Raw genomic sequence first — 18,764 nt, forward strand, 5'->3', positions numbered from 1 at the left:
AAGAAAGAAAGAAACAAAGAAGAAAAGAAACAGAATAGCTAGAAAAGAAGCAGGAAAGAGACGAAAACAGGGAAGATAAGGGAAAGAAAAATAAAAGGAAAACTAAGGATTTAAAGCTTTAAGTTAATTGGTAAGTTAAATTTAGCCCTTTCCTCTTCATTTTGATATTTTAAAAGCTTTAAAACAAAATTTTGTTGAAGTTAAGTGGAGGTTATGGAAGTTCATAGGTTTTTGAACATGATTCATTTTGAACAAGTTGTTAAATTAGGGGTTTAGTTGATAGAATTTCTAGTTAGAATAGATAAAAGAATGATTTGTAAACTAAGTTGTAAGTTTTACATAGTTGGGATTAAGTTATAAAAGCCTTAAATTAGGGTTTATGTTGAATAAATGATGGAATTGAGGGTTTATTTGATAGAGTTTCTAGTTAGAGTTGATAAAAGGATTAAATTGTGAACTAAACTATAAGTTTTGAATTTTAGGGATTAAATTGAGGAAAATTCGAAATTAGTGAAAAATGCTGAAAAATTAGTAGATAAATTTGAGTTTAGAAGAAATTTGAATAGAAATAGAGTGTGAATTAAGTTAGAAAAATAAGTAAGCTTAGTTAGAATTAAATTGGGAATAAGTAGGAATTGAATAAAAATTTTATTATTATTATTATTGTTAATATAATAATTATTATTATTATTTTTAATGATTGTAATTAATAGTGAAAATAATTATTATTTTTGTAGCTAACAAGGAAAACGAGGCATCGGCATCTAAAGGAAAAGAAAAGATCGTTGAGGAGTAAACGCGTATTCCGGGTTTGTATTACTATAACTTAATCTATTTAATAAATGCTAAATTGAAATTGTATTCATGAGACATTTAAAGTAAGGTAAGTATTAACATTTGAAATTAAGTAAGAATATGTGTGAATATTGAATTATATGTGAATTGAAATAATAGATGTTTTGTATTGATTGAATATTTGAAATTGTTGTGGAAATGAATTCGAAATTGGAAAAGTAAAATAATACCCTATTAACTTATCGGACTAGATTGGATACAAATGGCATGCCATAGGATTTGTGATGTGATGAGGAGATTTGTAGTTCGCCGAGAAGATGACTATGTTATTATATGCTTCGTTTATCCGAAGAGGCATTAAATGCCTTATTGGTGTGTTTGGGAGGATATGATATCTTGGTGTGTTATGGAGGATTTAAATTATTCCGTGTGTTTAGGTTGGATATTTTGGTGTGTTTGGGTGGAATCCACGTATCTGTCAGAGTCTGAGCCTTGTTAATAGGGTAAATAATTGAAATGGAAATTTGAAAATGAGATTAGTTGATTTGACATTATTGAAAAATATGAGAAAGAATGTATGATATAAATTATGAATTGATTTAGTATGTAAATATTTAAATATATAAATTTAAGATTTATGGAATGATATATGAATATTTATATTTAGTTTAAAGTGATTTTTAAAGACTATGGTCAATATTTGAAATTTTATTATTATTAAATAGTTTAATTTATAGTAATACCACTGAGTATAAAATACTCAGCGTACGGTTGTTTCCGTGCGCAGGTTGAAAAGGGGTTAGAGTCTCGGTTCAGCATCCAGGACAATCCCGACTCCGACATAAAGATTTTGGTGATGTTTTCTTCCTTTAAGAGAAAGTGGCATGTACATAGGATTTATAATAGTTATTTTGGCATGTTATATAGTTTTGTTGTAAAGTAAGATATTATGTGTTTTGATGATTATATTAGAAAAATGGTATAAGTTTTTTTTATAGCATTGGTATCAAGTTGAAATGGCTTAGTTAGTTTTATGTGTTAATTAGAAATGATAATAGGATTTTATTTACTTAAGTTGTTATGTCTATATGTCAAGTAGGATTAAGTATATAAATGCCTTGGTTGAAATACTGAAATTGGGTTGGTTATGTTTGAAATTTTGCAGGGGGTTTAATGTAAAAATAAGTCAAATGTCATTAAATTTTTATAAAAAAAAAAGAATGAAATCAATTAGTACAAATTTATAACAATTTATGAATTATTTTAATATGTTGGTTATTTATTTCGATTTATTTGTAAATTGTTTGATATGTCCGGTAATGCCTCGTAACCCTGTTCCGGTGACGGTTTGGGGTTGGGGGGTGTTACATTTTATGGTATCAGAGCTATCGGGTTTAGTCAATTCTCGGACTAAATCGGGCTCAGAATTGAGTTTAGATGTACATGCCACAATCGAGTCAAACTGAGTCGAGATTTTTGGATGCTGATATAATTATTTGTTTTGTTTTATAGTTAAAATGTCGAATGAACACGTGGAAGATGTAGATCAAGAAATGTATATCAGAGATAGAGAATTGGATGAAATAGAATCAGCTATACTGAGTGTAAATCCATTAGGTAACCAACCTAATATAGAACGGGAAAATGTTAGAGACAGAGATGACTCCCATTTACTGAGAATTATAGCCGATGCTTTGCAACGAATAGCGGGAACTGTACCTGCTACGACATCTACTCCTACTACTAGACGGGCCCCAATTAAAGAATTACGAAAATACGGTGCTACTGAATTTTTGGGTTTGAAGGGAATTGATCCATCCACTGCAGAAAATTGGATGAAATCAACTAAACGAGTTCTACAGCAATTAGAATGTACCCCCTGAGAGAGCTTGATCTGTGCTGTTTCTCTACTGCAAGGTGAAGCCTATTTGTGGTGAGAATCATGTCTGACATCTACCTACGAAACGTTGACATGGGATTTATTTCAAAAAGAATTTCAGAAGAAATATGTTGGGGAGCTGTATATTGAAGATAAGAGGCAGGAGTTTTTGATGTTGAAACAAGGTAACCTGTCTGTTGTAGATTATGAACGTGAATTTTCCAAACTCAGCCGATATGCTTCTGAGTTTATACCGACAGAGGCTGATAGTTGTAAAAGGTTTCTTCGGGGTTTGAGAGATGAGATCAGGGTACAGCTGGTGTCACATCGAATTACAGAATTTGTAGATTTAGTAGAGAGAGCGAAGATGGTTGAGCAGGTGTTGGGTTTGGATAAAAAGCCTGAGATAGCTAGATCGACTGGGAAACGAGCTGGCATTACTATTTCAAGTCCTCTACCGAAAAGATCCCGAGAATTCAGAGACAGTTGGAAGTCAAGTTTCAGATCAGATCGAGGAGATAAAAATCGAGACAAACAGACTGCTGTTTCTACCGGTAGTGTAAAAGGACCTTCACAAAATATTGATATCCCCGACTGTGAACACTGTGGAAAGAAGCATTTGGGCGAATGTTGGAGGATAACTCGACGATGTTTTCGATGCGGGTCTACAGATCATTTCATCCGGGATTGTCAAAAAAATGAAGGTTCTTTACCTGCAGCATCTCAGAGATCAGTATCTACTGCTAGAGGCAGAGGGTCAGGTAGAGGTAGTTCACTTTTAAGGGGAGGAAGTATTAGGAGGAGCAGTGATATAGCTACTCAACAGTCTGAAGCGAAAGTACCCGCCAGAGCTTATGTTGTCAGAACACGGGAAGAAGGCGACGCCCATGATGTAGTAATAGGTATATTCTTACTATATTCTGAACCTGTTTATGCTTTAATTGATCTCGGATCTTCACACTCTTATATAAATTCAAAACTGGTTGAATTGGGAAAGTTAAAATTTGAAATGTCTAGAGTTTTAATAGAAGTGTCTAGCCCTTTGGGACAAACTGTGTCTGTAGATAGAGTATGCCGGAGATGCCCGTTGATGATACATGGTAAAACGTTTTCTGTTGACTTGTTGATTATGCCTTTCGGTGATTTTGATATAATATTGGGTATGGATTGGTTATCCAAATACGGGGTGATTTTGGATTGCTACAAAAAGAGGTTTAGTATTCAGACAGAGGATGGAGATAGACTTGAAGTGAATGGCATTCGTACCAGTGGCACGACACGTATTATTTCAGCAATCAAGGCTAGTAAATTGCTTGCTGACGTGGTTGTACAAAGATATCTAGCTTATGTTATTAATTCTGATTCGATTGATAGTCAGTGTAGTCAGATTAGAACTGTATGTGAGTTTCGAGATGTATTTCCTAAAGAACTACCGGGCGTACCACCTGACAGAGAGGTTGAATTTGCTATAGAAGTGTACCTGTGCACAAGACCAATCTCTATACCTCCATACCGAATGTCGCCCACTGAATTAAAAGAGTTGAAGGTGCAGTTACAGGACTTACTAGATCGTGGATTTATTAGACCGAACATTTCACCTTGGGGAGCTCCAGTGTTATTTGTTAAAAAGAAAGATGGATCAATGCGGCTTTGTATTGATTATCGGCAGTTGAACAAAGTGACAATCAAGAACCGGTACCCGTTGCCTCGTATAGACGATTTATTCGATCAGCTAAAAGGAGCTTCGGTATTTTCAAAGATTGACTTGAGATCTGGGTATTATTAGCTGAAAGTAAAAGAAAGTGATGTTCCGAAGACTGCATTTCGTACTCGATATGGTCATTATGAATTTTTGGTGATGCCGTTCGGGTTGACTAATGCTCCAAATTGCTTTATAGATTTGATGAACCGTATTTTTCAAATAGTATTTAGATCGGTTCGTGGTGGTTTTCATTGATGACATATTGGTTTATTCAAGACCGAAGTAGAACATGATCGAGATCTTAAAACCGTGTTCTGATTCTCGCGTGAAAAACAGGTTGTATGGAAAGCTCAAAGAAATGTGAATTCTGGTTATCAGAGGTGGTATTTTTGGGACATGTAGTATCGGCAGATGGAATTAGAGTTGATCCGAAGAAGATTGAAGCTATTGTTGAATGGAAGGCACCAAAGAATGTATCTGAGGTACGTAGTTTTCTTGGTTTGGCTGGGTATTACAGAAGATTTGTAAATGGATTTTCAAGATAGCTTTGCCGATGACCAAGTTACTACTGTAAGAATGTTCCTTTTATCCGGGATGATCGATTGTCGAGAAGTTTTGAGACATTGAAACAAATGTTAACAGAGGCACCGGTTTTAACTTTACCAGAATCGGGGAAAGATTTCATAGTGTATAGTGATGCTTCTCTGAATGGTTTGGGTTGTGTATTGATGCAAGATGGAAAAGTAATAGCTTATGCATCTCGATAGTTGAAGCCACATGAACGTAACTACCCGACACACGATCCGGAGTTAGTCAGTAATTTTCGCATTGAAGATTTGGAGGCATTATCTTTATGGTGAAAATGTTACATATATACCGATCATAAAGTCTCAAATACCTTCATCATAAAAGGAGTTGAATCTAAGACAGAGACGATGGATAGAACTTCTAAAAGATTATGATTGTGTTATAGATTATCATCCAGGAAAGGCAAATGTGGTAGCAGATGCATTGAGTAGGAAAGCAGCGGTTGAATTACGGGCGATGTTTGCTCGGCTTAGTATTAATGATGATGGAAGTTTGTTAGTTGAGTTAAGAGTCAAGCCGGTAATGTTTGATCAAATCAGAGCAGCACAGCTAGAGGATGAAAAGTTGATGAAGAGAAGAGAAATGGTACAGCTTGGTACGGTGGAAAATTTTAGTATTGATGAGCATGATTGTTTGAGATTTCGGAATCGAATTTGTGTTCCAGCTACTTCTGAGATTAAAGAGTTGATTCTTCGAGAAGCACATAATAGTATTTTGCTTTGCACCTGTGTGGAACGAAGATGTATCGTGACCTCGAGAACTGTATTGGTGGCTGTGGATGAAGAAAGATGTAGTCGAGTATGTTGGTAAATGCGACTTGTCGGTAAAAGGTAACATCAAAATCGGCGTGTTTACTTCAGCCTATTAGTATCCCCGAGTGGAAATGGGATTGTATTACTATGGACTTTGTTACGGGATTACCGTTGTCAGCAAGTAAAAAGAATGCCATATGGGTAATTGTTGATCGACTCACAAAGTCTGCTCACTTTATAGCAGTCAGAACTGATTGGTCACTACAGAAGCTTGCTGAAGTTTATATCTGGGAAATTGTTAGATTACATGGTATTCCGGTATCAATAATTTCAGGCCGAGATCCTCGGTTTACATCGAGATTTTGGAGGCAGTTACATGAGTCGTTGGGTACAGGCTTAATTTTAGCACTGCATTTCATCTGCAAACTGACGGACAGTCCGAGCGGGTAATTCAAAATTTGGAAGATATGTTGAGAGCTTGTATTATCGACTTTGCGTCTGGTTGGGAACGATATTTGCCATTAGCAGAATTTGTTTATAATAATAGTTTCCAATCTAGTATTCAGATGGCTCCGTATGAAGCACTATATGGTCGAAGGTCTCGATCACCGATATGTTGGATGTAATTGAATGAAAGAAAAGTGATTGGGCGGAATTGATTCAAGAGACAGAGGAAACAGTTAAAAAGATTAAATATAGACTGAAAGTCGCATTCGACAGACAGAAATCTTACGCAGATCTGAAACGACGAGATATTGAATATTCTGTTGGTGATAAAGTATTCCTCAAAGTATCGCCATGGAAGAAAATTTTGAGATTTGGTCGGAAGGGAAAATTGAGTCCACGTTTTATTGGGCCGTATGAAATTGTGGAAAGAATCGGACTGGTTGCCTATCAATTGGCTTTACCTCCGGAATTACAAAGGATTCATGATGTTTTTCATGTTTCGATGCTTCGGAGATATAGATCAGATCCTTCTCATGTTATTCCCACTGAAGACAATGAAATTCGATCTGATTTAACTTATGAAGAAGAGCCGGTTCAGATATTAGCACGAGAAGTGAAAGAATTAAGAAATAAACGAGTTCCTTTAGTAAAAGTCTTATGGAGAAGCCATAGTGTGGAAGAAGCGACTTGGGAACCAGAAGAGACGATGAGAGCACAATATCCTCATCTCTTCTCGTAAATTTCGAGGACGAAATTTATTAAGGGGAGAAATGTAATGACCCAAAATTCACAAGCAAGAAAAAGTACATTATCGGCCTCCGTCTTAGTAAATTGAGTTCAAAATAATTATTAGAAATATTTATTAGACTAGTTGTGTGTTTAATTAGGTATTAATTGGGTGAATTTAGTTTAATTAATAGAAATTAAGAAAAAAGACTAAATTGATCTAGGGTAAAAGTTGAATTATAGATTAATAAAAAATAAAAGGATTAAAATGGCAATTAAGCCATTAATAAGAAATGGGACGGTAAAAGTGATAAAAATCTTAGATTTTTATGTTTTATATATATTATTTTATTATATATTATATTATATTATATTATATTGTATTATATTATATAAGTAAAAAAAAAAGTTGACAAATGTATGGTAAATATTGAAGACATGTGTAATAGTAATAATTACATGGGTACACTTGTAATAAAAATAAATATGTGCTTAATTAATAAGTAAAAGATTTTTTAATATATTATTATTAATATTATTAGTTAAAATAAAAGATATAAAGTAAAAGAAAGAAAGAAACAAAGAAGAAAAGAAACAGAATAGCTAGAAAAGAAGCAGGGAAAGAGACGAAAACAGGGGAAGATAAGGGGAAAGAAAAATAAAAGGGAAAACTAAGGATTTAAAGCTTCAAGTTAATTGGTAAGCTAAATTTAGCCCTTTCCTCTTCATTTTGATATTTTAAAAGCTTTAAAACAAAATTTTGTTGAAGTTAAGTGGAGGTTATGGAAGTTCATAGGTTTTTGAACATGATTCATTTTGAACAAGTTGTTAAATTAGGGGTTTAGTTGATAGAGTTTCTAGTTAGAATAGATAAAAGAATGATTTTTAAACTAAGTTGTAAGTTTTACATAGTTGGGATTAAGTTATAAAAGCCTTAAATTAGGGTTTATGTTGAATAAATGATGGAATTGGGTTTATTTGATAGAGTTTCTAGTTAGAGTTGATAAAAGGATTAAATTGTGAACTAAACTATAAGTTTTGAATTTTAGGGATTAAATTGAGGAAAATTCGAAATTAGTGAAAAATACTGAAAAATTAGTAGATAAATTTGAGTTTAGAAGAAATTTGAATAGAAATAGAGTGTGAATTAAGTTAGAAAAATAAGTAAGCTTAGTTAGAATTAAATTGGGAATAAGTAGGAATTGAATAAAAATTTATTATTATTATTGTTAATATAATTATTATTATTATTATTGTTAATATAATTATTATTATTATTTTTAATGATTGTAATTAATAGTGAAAATAATTATTATTTTCGTAGCTAACAAGGAAACCGAGGCATCGACATCTAAAGGAAAAGAAAAGATCGTTGAGGAGTAAACGCGTATTCCGGGTTTGTATTACTATAACTTAATCTATTTAATAAATGCTAAATTGAAATTGTATTCATGAGACATTTAAAGTAAGGTAAGTATTAACATTTGAAATTAAGTAAGAATATGTGTGAATATTGAATTATATGTGAATTGAAATAATAGATGTTTTGTATTGATTGAATATTTGAAATTGTTGTGGAAATGAATTCGAAATTGGAAAAGTAAAATAATACCCTATTAACTTATCGGACTAGATTGGATACAAATGGCATGCCATAGGATTTGTGATGTGATGAGGAGATTTGTAGTTCGGCCGAGAAGATGACTATGTTATTATATGCTTCGGTTTATCCGAAGAGGCATTAAATGCCTTATTGGTGTGTTTGGGAGGATATGATATCTTGGTGTGTTATGGAGGATTTAAATTATTCCGTGTGTTTAGGTTGGATATTTTGGTGTGTTTGGGTGGAATCCGCGATCTCTGTGAGTCCGAGCCTTGTTAATAGGGTAAATAATTGAAATGGAAATTTGAAAATGAGATTAGTTGATTTGACATTATTGAAAAATATGAGAAAGAATGTATGATATAAATTATGAATTGATTTAGTATGTAAATATTTAAATATATAAATTTAAGATTTATGGAATGATATATGAATATTTATATTTAGTTTAAAGTGATTTTAAAGACTATGGTCAATATTTGAAATTTTATTATTATTAAATAGTTTAATTTATAGTAATACCACTGAGTATAAAATACTCAACAGCATTTGTTGTTTCCGCTTGCAGTTGAAAAGGGGTTAGAGTCTCGGTTCAAAGATCCGTGACAATCCCGACTCCGACATAAAGATTTTGGTGATGTTTTCTTCCTTTAAGAGAAAGTGGCATGTACATAGGATTTATAATAGTTATTTTGGCATGTTATATAGTTTTGTTGTAAAGTAAGATATTATGTGTTTTGATGATTATATTAGAAAAATGGTATAAGTTTTTTTATAGCATTGGTATCAAGTTGAAATGGCTTAGTTAGTTTTATGTGTTAATTAGAAATGATAATAGGATTTTATTTACTTAAGTTGTTATGTCTATATGTCAAGTAGGATTAAGTATATAAATGCCTTGGTTGAAATACTGAAATTGGGTTGGTTATGTTTGAAATTTTGCAGGGGGTTTAATGTAAAAATAAGTCGAAATGCTGCCGAAATTTTTATAAAAAAAAAAGAATGAAATCAATTAGTACAAATTTATAACAATTTATGAATTATTTTAATATGTTGGTTATTTATTTCGATTTATTTGTAAATTGTTTGATATGTCCGGTAATGCCTCGTAACCCTGTTCCGGCGACGGTTTGGGGTTAGGGGGTGTTACAGACTTGCCCATGTCGCCCACACAGCCCGAAATAGGCTAATCTATGTGTCACGCATGACCTGCCACATGGCCTAGCACACGGCCATGTGGCATTGACAGTGCCCAATTTTGTCTTTCGTTGTTCGTTGTTTTTCGGGTTTCTCGTCACACACCTAGTTTGATTCTGACGCAAAAACACCTACAAGACTTCCAAAACCTAAACAAAATAATTAACACTCACCAAATCAGTAATATTTCATAAAATCCATCCACAAAATCAACCACAATCAACTTGCACACCCTTTCCAAAAGAACATCCACACGTTTACCTTTAATGAATAGCCACTGCACGAGTCCTACGTTCTGGAGGCACACCAACTGCGCCTTGGACCTCTCTTAAACATAGCGAACTAATTAGACAACACAACCAAAACAGAAGGAATACATGAATTTCACGCCACACTAACGAAATTCTGAAATCCTTAAATGCTAATGAATATTCCCATACGAAAACAAAATAGAAGTCGTTAAAAACCTTACCGTTAAGGGTTGAAATCAACCACCCGAGATACCTAAAATCTTAAAGTAACAACTAACTTAAACAAGAAGAAAAGGGACTAACAAACAGGAATTGAAAGGAAGAAAAATATTTATGAAAGAAAGGAGTAAAGAAAAGAGAAAGAAGGAAAAAGAAAAACGTGAAACAATGGGGGCAAACATGGAGCAAATTTTGGGTGTAACAACCTAATATTTTTTTAGAAAAACAACTAAAATAAAATAAAATAATAAAGAAACCTAAAAATAATAACAAAAGAAAATGAGATTTCCAAAATCCTTTATCAAATCCTACCCACCAATTTGCTAACATATTCAATTTAAACAAGTTCAAATCTCAATCCAACACACCCACTTGAGCAACTAACACAAGCCCAACATAAAAAATAATTTAATTTACTTTCATAGGAACTTGAACCCAAAACCTTAAAGACATCGCTCCAACACCTAACCACTAAAGCAAGTACAAAATTATGTGACTACATTTAGCAAATCACTTAGACAAACTTTGGGGCGTTACAACATGAGACTTAGGATTTGAGTTGTTTTTATTTTGCATGGCACTTAATTTAAATTTTTAGGACATCATGTTATGATTATTAATTAGTATGCATGAACCCCAATTTTTATTAAAAAAAACCCAAATAGATATTACTCTTCCCTTACTAAATCATAATTAAAATTTTGAGAAATAATAAATCGGTATGTAACTAAGTTTTCTACAAAAATAAACAAATGTTTTAAATTGACTATTTTCAAAAAAATCTGATAGCTTACTCGATCACTTTGATGGCTAATGCAATCTTTTGAATTCGGGTCTAACGCCTAGACTGGGTTAGGGAGGTTACATTTGGTGTTATTAGAGCCTAGGTTTTCTAAACTCGAACTTGAAAATTTGAATGAGATTGCATGCATGCATTAAAGGGGTATTTTTGGAAAAAAACCATGCCACAAGATTTTTGAAATATTGATTTTTTGTAAGAAATTAAATCTAAAACTCCAGTGTTGGTCCTATTTTAGTTACTATTACAACTTTAGATAAACTGTGAACTTTAGACTGTGAACATATTGGAATATAACTAATGCTTGAACTTTTGTTTGAAAATTGCAAATATACTTTAGATTTAAAAGTTTCAAAAGATCACTATGAACACTCAAGGTAGACGTGGTAGGGGTAGGCCGCGTATGGCTACACCTATAAAGTTACCCATTGCCTAGGGAAAAACCTCAATCTCTAGGAAGGATTATGTTCAGACTCCACCACCAATAGTGGCGAAGGCTACGAGAATGGTGAGGACATAGTAACTCAGACGATGTTGTGGGTTTTACAAATGGTTGTTGGAGCCCAAATTAGATCAGGGAGCTGCAAATCTATTACGAAAATACTCTAATCAAATGGGATGAAAACTTTTAAAAGCATTGCTGGTACGACTCCTACAGTGGCCAAATATTGGATGAAATCAATGGAGAGGATTCTGGAGGGCTCAGACTATACTCCGAAGCAACAATTGAAGGGTATTGTGTCCTTGCTTAGATAGGAGGCTTATCGTTGGTAGCAGTCTATTGTAAGGGGTACATAGGCTGATCGGATTAGTTGGGAATAATTCCAAGAGGCCTTTAGAAAAATTATGTAGGCAATAAGTATATGGAAGCCCGCATGCTCAAGTTTATTGAGCTAAAGCAAGGAAAAAATACTGTAGTAGAATATGGGGATGAATTTCTAAGGCTTAGCCATTATGTCCAATGGATGGCTGCCACGGAATAGGACAAGTGTGTGAGGTTTTGAAAATGGGTTAGGTTTCGACCTTAAGATTCAAGTTGCTCCACACCAAAAATGGGTGTTTGAGACCTTAGTGGAGAAAGCCAAGATCGTGGAGGAAATTCAAAAAGTGAATCGTGATCAGCAGGAGAAAAGTAAGGATCTAGTCAAAAGAGATTCGAGTTCCACTGGTTCAAACTCTCATATTGTAAAATGAGTTAGAGAGAGTAGACTATAACAAAGAGGCAAGGTGGCTAACACTAGGGATGAGGTTTACCACTATAAATTTTATGGAAGGCGCCACTTGGGTGAGTGTTGGAAGAAAAATGGCGTTTGTTTGAAATGTGGGTCGATGGAGCATTTGATGAAAGATTATCCTCGATGAACGAAATAGACACAAGCTTTGGCCTAAAACCAAACCCAAAATTAGAGAGTGGGCCAATCACCTTCGAGTGGTCGTAGGTAGAATAGGATCGCAAACACTATAGCTACTGATGCAAACCGAACAGAGGCTAGACAACTTGCCCTAGTTTATGTTGTTAGAGGACGTAAGGATAGAGATGCGTACGATGTCATTGCAAGTATTTTTACCATTAACTCTGTCCCGTACTTTGCCTTGATTGATATATGATCCACCCACTCTTATGTGTAACACCCTATACCCAGCTCGGTTGCTGAGCCCGAATATAAAGATTCCACACCACTATCTCAATACTTGTACATTACAATGTTCATTTTATTAAAACCAACACATGCTATTCTTCGTATTTGCATAGGTTTTAAGACATACATACATTAATCATTATTAAATCATGATGGACATACATCAATGTTAAAAACTTAAGCATTTGGACCATTTAGCAAAATTTAAAAGTTAAACACGTAGGTATCGATACAGACCCTAGGGTATCGATATTATCTTTAAGTGGTATTGATACCACCTGAAAAATCAATACTAGACTTGCATTCTATTTCTCACACAAAAATCATACTATCGAAAATTATCGATACCTATCATAGAGTATCGATATAGTTGCCCCGAGTATTGATACTCGAGCAAATGTATCAATACCAAATCTCTGTTCTGACTTTCTTGCACATTCAAGAACACAAAGGTAACTTTTCTAAAAGATGAATATCGATACCTCTACCTCAGACCACAAAAGTACAGTATGCAAAAGTATTTAGACCATTCTCAATTAGTTCTTAAACATCATGCATCAAATACTTTGATAAATAATCACCCAAACAGCTAAATTTAACAGTTCAAAACATCATAAGATTGTCCAAGCAAGAAACATCATGATATCATCAATGTTCATAAACCTAAGCATACTTGTAACTTATAAACCTCTTAAACAAAAGCAATAACTAACAAAATGCTCAGAACTAACATGGTTATAAACAAGTCTACCACATTGCCTTATTCCTCAAAACGTAAATAAATAATGAACACCTACAAAATATTAACAAGCCTTCCTTGGATCACTCCCACGGAAAGAGCACACCGCCCACACTGTGACATCACTAATCTACATATGTTGAAAAGAGTGGATGAGCTTAAACAAGCTCAACGAATTATTAGAATAACCACTACGTAGACATGTCATCATGTATCCATACCACAACCATAAATATATACAATTACAATATTCTTATGTCTAGGGTCATATAATACCTATTCATCCATTATCTATTAGTTCATTTACATAGCATTTACATACTCATTCAAGCATATATCACATAACACATATTCCAGTAATCATGTATCACATTTCATACAATCACATATAATGATAAATTGACATTTGAGGTATGAAACATAAAGTGGGCACTACCACCAAACATCGGATACACGGATATCTAATCACACCAAATGACTCATAGAGTTGTACATATCTCATAACTGAAGCATATAACTAACACTCTCCTTATTTCCCCTCACATGTCCTATTGAATGGAGCTTAAATCACATTCCCTTATCCCTCAAACATGTCCTAGGGCCTATAACATGCCAACTATATTTAATGATTTTAAGATCACAAGACCAAAATATCTGAAATCAAACATATATAACTTACCGATTATCTGTGCACTATCACTGCATATTTGCATTTTTAGGAAAACACTGTCATTAACATTTAACATATACATAACATGTACACATTTTCACTTTCACAACAGTTATCATAACCAGATATCACATGTTATAGCATCTAATCTCAATTTACATATTCACAAACACATAAGCACATAGTTCACAAGGTAACATATGTATGAAAAAGCTTACACTCGAAATTTGGAGTATGGGTTTAGGCTACTACTAAATTCCCAAATACACATGACTCTTGTCTACGAGCAACGATTCCAAACACTCAACAATTAAGATTTCACAAAAAAGGCAAAAGCTCAAACTAGCTTTTTCTTGCCTTTATCACTACTCGTAGAAGGTCCTATCGATTCCAATGCTTCAACAAAGTAAATCACACAACAACACAATCAAAATTCAGCCAAAGACTCACATCAAACAATCCAAAACCACAAGCCTAAGCTAGGTTCACTTTTGACTGAAACCTTCGACATAAAAAACTTAAAATTCAAATATATTAGTCTATACTTAATCTTTTTGCCTAAAACCAATTTTGTTCGTCTAATTATTTACCTATGGCTGATTCTCAACCTTTAAACTACACAAAACTACCCAATTCATGGTATCAAAATTTTTGACATTTTAACAAAAATTCATTAAAAATCAAGAAATATTTAATGAAACTTCAAGGTAAATTTAGAAACTTCTTAATCATGTCAAAACTAATTTAAAAACACTTTGAAACCACGTTTTTACTCAAGATCCCAAAATTCACCATTAACGACTTTGCTTTCGGCTTTTAATCAAAACATATGATTTAATTGCTAATAATTTAATTTTAAAGACTAATTAACATTAAAAAATAATGGATAGACAAAGGGTTACCTTTGATTGAAGAAAAACAAAAAAAATTTGAAAACCCAAAAAACTAGTAGATGAAGAAGATGATGAAATCTATGGAGTTTTAGGATGTTTTTTTTTTGAAGATTTATGAAGGTTTAATACTTGGGGAATGATGGAAATCAAACGAGTGAAAATTTAACAAAGAAAATTGGGGATAAGAGATTGTGAGAGCAAGGGGCGGTACTAACAAGCAAAAGAGAAGAAATAACGAGAAAAATGTAGGTGGTGATGATTTTTAGATTCAATTTTAAAAGTTGGTAAAACTGCAACATAAATGCTCACAATTTTTTCTCTGTTACAAATCAATCTTTTTTCTAAAACTAAAGGTTTCCAAAACAATTTCTCAAAAATTAATTTGATTTTCTAAAAACCATAATCGAAAACATTACCGATATAACATGTCGTAAAAATTCGAACACTATAAGGCTAAAATTCTTAAAATACCCCTAAAACTCTTAGGCCCTATTTTAGGCCCTATTTTGGAGTGTTACATTATGTTTATTGTAAAATCTCCAAAAAATTGAGTGTTGGGGTAGAGGAAACCACTACTGATGTAACTATAATAAGCCCCTTAGGATAATTAGTTATTGTAAACAAAATCTATAGGAGATGTCTGTTGGAGGTTTAAGGGGTAGTGTTTCCACAAATCTTATAGAGTTACCTTTTGGAGAGTTTGATTTAATTCTTGGCATGGATTGGTTAGTAGAACACCAAGCAGACCTAGATTATGCCTCTAGAAGGGAAACTTTAAAAACAACTGAGAGTAGTGAAATTGTTATTATTGGGGAGCGATGAGATTATCCGTCTAATGTAATTTTTGCTATGATCGCCGAAAAGTTAGTTCAAAAAGGGTATGAGGCTTACTTAGCTTATGTGTTGGATGGGAATGGCAATAGCTCTACATTTGATAACATTTGAATTGTTAGGGAGTTTCCAGATGCATATCGGCCTTGGATGTGTGTTGATGCAATGTGGTAAAGTAGTGGCGTATGCGTCAAGAGAGTTGAAGTAGCATGAGTGCAATTACCCGACTCATGACTTAGAGTTGGCTACAATAGTTTTTGCATTAAAAAATTTAGAGGCATTACTTGTATGGAGTATTACATTTACATTGATCAGAAGAGTCTCAAATACCTTCTCACCCAAAAAGAATTGAGTCTGAGGTAGTAAAGGAGGTAAAAACTATTAAAAGATTATGATTGTGTAATTAAATACCACCTCGGGAAAGCCAATATTACAGCAGACACTCTAAGTAGAAAACATATAATAGATTTAAGAGCAATGTTTGCTAGGTTAAATTTAGTAGATGATGAAGGTTTGTTAGCCGAGTTGCAAGTAAAACTCAACTTAGCCAATAAAATCAAAGCTAAACAACTTTAGATGTGGCCTTGTTGCCATGAATTAAGAAGGTGGAAGCTGAAAAAACTGAGGATTATGGATGCAATGATAAGGGTATCTTGTGCAACTAAAGAAGGTTTTGTGTGCCAAGTGAAAAAGATTTAAAATAGACTATACTTCGAGAAGTGCATGCTAGCCCTTATGCCATGCATCTCGGAGGAAACAAGATGTATTGGGATGTAAAAGAATTATACTAGAGGCCTAGGCTAAAACGTGATGTAATAGAGTTCGTAGCTAAGAGTTGATCAGGTCAGCAAGTTTAAGTTGAACATTAGTTCCCTTCTGGGTTGTTGCAACCTATCAAGATACCACAGCGGAAGTGAGAGCGAATAGCGATGGACTTTGTTAGTGGGTTACCCTTAAAACCCACTAAGAAAGATTTAATTTGAGTGATAGTAGATCGTTTGACGAAGTCAACATATTTCTTATCGTTTGACGAAGTCAACATATTTCTTACCTATCAGAAAGGATTATTCATTGCAGAAGTTGGCTAAGTTATATACTTCAGAGATAGTGAGGTTGCATAGGGTGCCTATATTGATTATTTTAGATCGAGATCCCCGTTTCATATCTCAATTTTAGAAGAAGCTACAAGAGTTGTTAAGTACTCATTTGGATTTTAGCATCGCCTTCCATCCGTAGACTGACGGGAAATCTAAGTAAGTGATACAAATATTGGAAGATATAATACGAGGTTACATTATCAAATTCTAAGGCAATTGGGAAAAAAATTTACTTTAGTCAAATTTGCCTACAACAACAACTTCCAATTGAGTGTCCAAAAGGCACCTTATGAGGCATTGTATTGTCGTAAATGTGAAACACATTTGTGTTGGATCGAACTGAGTGAAAACAAAGTTGTAGGTGTAACATCCCTAACCCGTATCCGTCGCTGAAATAGGGTTACGGAGCATTACCAAAAACTTTTAACATAAAAATATTCATTCTCAAACATTTCAAAAATCATATCATAGTGCATGCAAACACTTGCATAACGTCCCTTTTTTGAGCCCCCGAGGCCTTAGAAACACTTTAGAAATGATTCGGTGCTAAATCAAAAACATTTAGAACTTCATGGAAAAAGATAAAAACAATGTGAGATGGATTAGACCGATACCACCTCAACATCGAGATGTGAAACACATCGTGGATACGGTCTAACATCGAGACGTAAAACACATCGTGGATACGGTCTAACTCTGGATGTAGCTCCAACTGATAAGCGATTGGTCCCACACACTTCAAAATTCAATACGACCCAATAAACCTAGGGCTCAACTTGCCTTTGCAATAGAATCTCAGAACTTTCTTCCACGGAGAAACCTTAAGAAAAATGAAGTCACCCGTAGAGTACTCAATATCTCTCATCTTCAGATCTGCATAAGACATTTGTCTATCAGAAGCCACCTTCAGATGATCCTAAATCAGTCTAACCTTGTTTTTGGTCTCAGATACCAACTCAGGACCCAAAACTCGACGCTCACCCAACTTAGTCTATCATAACAGAGTACGACACTTACGACCATATAGAGCCTCGTAAGGTGTCATCTGGATGCTAGTCTGGAAACTGTTATTATAGGCGAACTCAGCTAGCGGCAGATAATCCTCCCAACTACCTCAAAAATCTATTACACAACTCCGAAGCATATCCTCTAGTATCTAAATCACCCTCTCAGATTGACCATCTGTCTGAGGATGGAACGTAGTACTGAAGTCAAATCTCGAAGCCAGAATCTCATGCAGTTTCTTCCAAAACTGAGAAGTGAAGTGATGATCTCTATCAGAAATTATCAAAACAAAAACCCCATGCAGTCTTACAATCTCGAAGATATAGAGCTTCGCTAGTTTTTGTAGAGAGTAGTCCGTTCGTACCGAAATAAAATGAGCAGACTTGGTAAATCAATCCATTATAACCCAAACAGAATCATTCTTAGTGGGTGTCAAGGGCAACCCACTAACGAAGTCCATCGTCACTTTTTCCCATTTCCATAAGGGAATCTTAAAAGGTAGTAACAGACCCGACGACAACTAGTGCTCAGCCTTAACTTACTGCCACGTTAGACAATGAGCAACGAAATCTATAACCTTACGTTTCAAACCCGACCACCAATACAGTTCACGGAGATCCTGATACATCTTATTACCACCAGGATGCATAAAATACGGACTACTATGTGCCTCCCTCACAATCTACTGCCTCAGATTAAAATCATTCGGCACACAAATTCGACCTCGAAAACACAAAACTCCATCTTTATTCAGCCCAAAATCTGAAGTACTGCCACTCTCAATCTGACGAAACCGCAAACCTAGAGACTCGTCCCTTAACTACTTATCCCAAATCTGATCAATCCAAGTTGGCTTAACTTGCAACTTAACCAACAGACTCCCATCATCAAACAAACTAAGACGAGTGAACATCGCCCTTAGATTAGTCAT

Source organism: Gossypium raimondii, chromosome 3 (assembly GCF_025698545.1).
Source record: "Gossypium raimondii isolate GPD5lz chromosome 3, ASM2569854v1, whole genome shotgun sequence".
Lineage (NCBI taxonomy): Eukaryota > Viridiplantae > Streptophyta > Magnoliopsida > Malvales > Malvaceae > Gossypium > Gossypium raimondii.